We start from the raw sequence: 5180 nt of genomic DNA, 5'->3' as shown, positions 1-5180 counted from the left end.
GTGAGTTCTCTGATGGATATTTATCTATATATGTATATAGCTTTAGCGGGTTTAGGAGCCCTGCTCTTATCTAATGAAATATATTGGTATCATCAATCTTGTTCAGTCTTCAACTTAGTTTTCATTTTATTAACTTTCAATCTTGTTCAATTTTATCAACTTCTTTTTCTGTTCTCAAGTCTTTTGACAAAGCCATGCCAATCTTTTTCTGTTTTCTACTTCAATGACGTAGTTTGAAGAAAAATTCAAAGAAAGAGTCATAGTTGATTTTCACAGTTTCTACTTCAATTGGGATGAATCACATTTTCCAGTCTTTCTAAGAAGTTGGATTGTATTTTTAATTGCCTATATACTACCAAAAATTTATAGTCTTTCTCAGAAGTTACAGAAAACTTCAGCTTCATATAATCGATTCTCATAGAGATCTGATTCAGCCCATTCAGCTCTAGATGACTCAGGTTAAAATCTGACTCGGTCTATGTTTATACTTGTTAGCTAGCCATCGAGAAAAAAGAAAAACCATATTATCGTCTTTCTCTCTCTCTCGGGAAAGGCGATTTTCTACAGGTCTAATACTTCTCTCACTCTCAAGCAAATTAATTACTTGTCTCGAACAAATTAAATCATTACCATGGGAAAAATTGATGATGGTTGTATTTACTAGTTAGGGTTCAACAACTTTCAGAAGATTTAGAAACGTCTAGGTCACCTCTGATTTCAGGTTTTATCAGAGCTTCAACTCACCAACTTATTAGGGTATGCAATTTATTCCTAGTTTCAATTTCTGAGTTAAATTCTGAGTTTCAATTTATTAGGGTAATACACAAATTTTTCTATTAGGGGTTTTGTTTAATTAGGTCAAAATATATAAGCAATCTAGCGATCTAAATGTATATATCGGCAACAATTTGACTAAAATTTTCGAACTGGGGGTTCTATCATTTATATATCACTAATAATTTGACTAAAAAGCAGGAAGTGATGTATGAAATCTAACAAAAGAAAATTATGCGACCTCTTGACAGGTTGGTGTTCTTATAGGAAAAGCTCGAGAGACCATTCGGTTATTGCAGGATTCAGGACCTAAAATTCAAATCACAAGAGATGCTGAAGCTGATAGATATGCAACAACCAGACCTGTTGAATTAGATTCAGATACAAGTCCCAAATGAGAAGGTTTGGACCTTGTTGCTTTTTTTTTAGTAAATTAGAATGCGAGCAGTTTTGACCACAATCCGTGGGTATCTTTACTATGTCTAATATACAAGCACAATTTATATGCAGGTTGGTCTGATCGTTGGCAAGGGAGGTGAAACAATTAAATCCTACAGACAAGATCTGGAGCAAATATCCAGGTAGTTGATACCATTAAGCTTTGTTTGTAGTGTACATTGTGATGCAATGCAAGGACTTCGATCAACCAACATGACTTAATCATTTCACTGAAAGCTAATTAGTCTAGTTACCTGAACGATACTTATTATGTCGGTCTACTGTCTTAATATCCTTATTACTTATGATAGTATGAGATACCTATCCTGCTCATTCGTAACATTAATGGAGCATTTTCTTGGATATGTATGTTACTCCAAAAATAGTAGGTGTGCTGACGATAGTTTTATGCAATTTCTGTTTGCTTCTCGGTAATTTGGTTATTCATTTTCCATTTGATATAACATATAATTCTAGGCATTCACATTTCTGCAAGTTATTTTCTTTGGACCCTCTTATACTATATGGTTACTGTAGAAGTACATCCCATGGTTGAGAGGACAACTTGAAGGCACTCCCATGACAGATTTTCGTAGGATCGCAATTGGGCCGACGTTCCGCACAATTTCGTACAATTCTTATTGTATTAATGGCTATCTATTCTATACAGCAGATTCAGAAAAACAATTGACCACACAAAATAGTGGAGTCACAATGAATGCTTGCACCAGCTTTAGAGCAAGTTCCAGGGATACTAACCTTGTCGATGACGATACTACATATTACGACATTCTGAAAAAGATACTTGAACTAGACTACGGAGTTTTCACATAAGTTGTTTTTTATTGTGATTGGGCGCGAGTCAAAGACAAAGTACATGGATCATATGTGGATCGAGAGACAAAGTTGAGGTTTGTCAATTTTGAAAAGTTTGTGAGAACCTCAAAGGAAGAAGACGAGTCGTTCATCTATGCTTCTCAAGCTAGCCAAGTTTTTTACTGCAGCGATTTGACAAGAAAGCATTGGAATCTGGTTTTGGAATCTCCTATAAGATCAGACCCCCATATTAATGCTTTTAAAGATCCATATGTCTTCACTGCAACCTCTAGTGATGTTCCATTGATTTCAGAAACGGTTGGAGATGATGATTATTGGAGTGGAATTGCTCAGGTAAAAACGCGTTGTTTCATGACTTGTTTATTTTTTAATCTTCTTTATGTGAAAAGAGATTTGAACATTCATTCACTTCTTGATGCTTTCAGGGAGATGATGAGTATTCGGATGTAGATGATCAAGTAATAATGCTCGTTTCAATAAAATGTTTGTCCCTTTCAATGAAAGCTTCTTTTCTTCTTACCATACATGCGTTAATTGCTGAACAGTAATGAAAACTTACATACACTTTGCAATTAAGATACTCTCTGGGGTTAGATAATCATACTATGTTGTCCTGTATATTTATCTCAACAAGTGTTGTCGTCTGCTTCTTTTTTACAGTTCAATAATTTTGTTTTTGTTTCCTCCCTTTGTTTAGTATACTCATCGTTGTTTCTTTTTTTGAGTCATATATGCAATATCTATGCACAACTACATTTTCTTCAGATGTTGGTGTTGAAAAAAAAAGATTGCATTAAATTATTTCTAGGTATGCTAAAATGTTCATGTTGATCATAATTTATATGCTCGGGAATGTAGTTATTAGCAAAGAAGAAAATGATGTTGCAGACATCTTTAGTATTGACCCAGTTGATCTTACTATATCTATATGTGTAGTTTCCTGATTTGTAAAAAAAAAATAGGTTTGGGGCTATAATTTTGATACTCAGGGTTATACTGGGGACTGGTGGTGATTTGTGTCAGTGTTGAGGAGGTGTGACTTGGTAAAGTCATCCGCTCATTTTTGTCCCATATGGCCCGTCAGGTCGATTCTGGTTTGCTGGATTATGATTTTGCAGTTGTTATGTATGTTCGTGATGTGCTCTAGTCATGTTGTGATGCGAGTTAGTGAAGCCCTCATTATCCATGTCAATTATATGCCTCCTTTACTTGATGAAGCTGATGGGTGAGATTCTACTCGTAAACCAGCTGATACTTGATCATTCTCTAGCAGAACTTTGAGGAGATGATGATTTTGAAATAGCCCACTCTGTACAGGGCTTGCCTTTTCTCGCTAGCTAATAAGAGTTGTTATCTTTCTTCCACTGTAGAGAACCATAGGTATATTAGGAGTCTGATCTTAAACCAATAGTTAGAAAATGTTAGGTTTGTGTGACAACTTTTCCTTAACTTTACAGATTACGGTCATTTGAACAATTGTATCAGATCTCAATTTCGTGAATATGAAATAAAGCAGTTACTCATTCTTGGAATCTTTAGAGAAGAATTTTTGTATTTGAGCCAGTATGCACTAGAATAGTTCAGCACAACAGTAGTTTATATGTTGCACATGTTTATGGATATTCATTCCCTTCTTGATACTGTCAGGAACTAGCACTAGTTGAATGTGCAGATGATGAATATTCGGATGGGGATGCTTAGGTAATAACGCTCGTTCAATCCTTGTTTATTTGTTGTTGTTTTTTTATCTTCTTTATGCATATGGAGATTCATTCACTTCTTGATGCTGTCAGGAACTAGCTGAATGTCGGTTGTAGATATTCAAGCACAATGTTTCTCCGAGGTATGTGTCTTTGCATACTCATCATGACTATGGTTTTCACTGCCTATATATGGTTTATTTGTTTATCTCCATATTGATGTTAGGAATGAAGTCATTATGTAAATGTTGTTGTTGTTGTTGTCTTGATAATGGGTATATTAGACCACCTCCGTGTAAATTATGCTTAAAGTCATGTAAACCTAACATATAAGGTCTGACTTACTCTTCTTCTGAATGTAGTTTGATACCTTCAAGGATGCTGGCACTCTGTTCCCGATGGTCTCATGAGGCTAACTGATGTCATGGTTGATGGTAAGATCGTTGTTCCTGTTGGATGTAGAAATGGTTGAAAGAGTTGTGTGTCTACAGTTCTGCTCTCACGCAAGCTAGTGCCAAGATCCTAATGACTGAAATTGTTGTGGAAATTCTCAGGACTTAAAGAAACCTTAATAATTAGAAGTTTTTTTTAATGATTTTGGTCTAAATTTATGAGTACAGTTCAATGTAATCGAGCTGTCATTTGGTATTAGACGAATCAGGTTCTATATAAAATTTGAATTTGAATTTGAGAATTTGAATTTCACTTGAATTTGAGAACTTGAGTAATTGTCATTTGAATTTGAATTGTCATTTAAATTGCAGTTTAATTTGAGTTTCATTTTAGTACAATTTGAATTTGAAACAGATTTATTTCAGCCCAGTCAGAATAACTGGAGTCAGCTAGCCAGATCTGACTAATTTTTTTTATATTAAAAAAATCAAATCTACGACGATATCAAGATGTCGTGCGTAGCGTAATTCAGAAAGCATCGTAATTCAGAGGCATTCTGAAAGTGTCGTTCCAGAAAAAGACACTGAATCTACGACACTTTCAGCAGCACTCCGAAATTGCCGTTTAACTAGTTAAAACGATACTAGCTGACTATCTTAAATCGGCTGTTTTCCACTAGTGCTTTTAGATGAAGTTTGGTCAACTTGAAACTCAAGCTGACCAGAGTCCAATTGCATCCCAAACATGAATACCTATGACAAACTATGTGTTTCCCATTACTGTAAAAATCAATACAAAAGACATATTGAGACATGGTTCACGTAAAAACACTCTCAATATATTTAACATCCCTTTCAAAGAGATTTCATCTCTCTGCATTTAATCCGTATGAAATTCGCAAGTTCTGGATTGGGTTTGATGTATGTAATATTGAGATTGTCATTCTCTATACCATTAGTATATTTAGATAAAGTTTGATGAAATTCGCAAGTTTCGGTGCAGGTGGAGTGAACACTCTTTTATGGATATTTTTCTCAC

The 5180-nt window shown here is 34.8% G+C and overlaps 1 long non-coding RNA gene across 4 annotated transcripts; it reads left to right on the top strand.

The window, feature by feature from the left end:
• Nucleotides 1-532: 532 nt before the first annotated feature.
• Nucleotides 533-4523, top strand: LOC113343224. 4 transcript variants are annotated; one of them, XR_003357108.1, is made up of 8 exons: nt 533-756; nt 1026-1176; nt 1285-1355; nt 1886-2382; nt 2475-2532; nt 3697-3750; nt 3843-3892; nt 4112-4523. It is a non-coding gene; the product is annotated as an uncharacterized LOC113343224 (long non-coding RNA). The 4 variants fall into 4 exon arrangements; XR_003357109.1 differs by having other exon boundaries at nt 1883-2382; XR_003357107.1 differs by having other exon boundaries at nt 1750-2382.
• Nucleotides 4524-5180: the final 657 nt, after the last annotated feature.

Source organism: Papaver somniferum, unplaced genomic scaffold (assembly GCF_003573695.1).
Source record: "Papaver somniferum cultivar HN1 unplaced genomic scaffold, ASM357369v1 unplaced-scaffold_57, whole genome shotgun sequence".
Classification (NCBI taxonomy): Eukaryota; Viridiplantae; Streptophyta; class Magnoliopsida; order Ranunculales; family Papaveraceae; genus Papaver; species Papaver somniferum.
The sequence above is the reverse complement of the archived record's forward strand: the minus strand, read 5'-3'. Positions and strand labels throughout refer to the sequence as shown.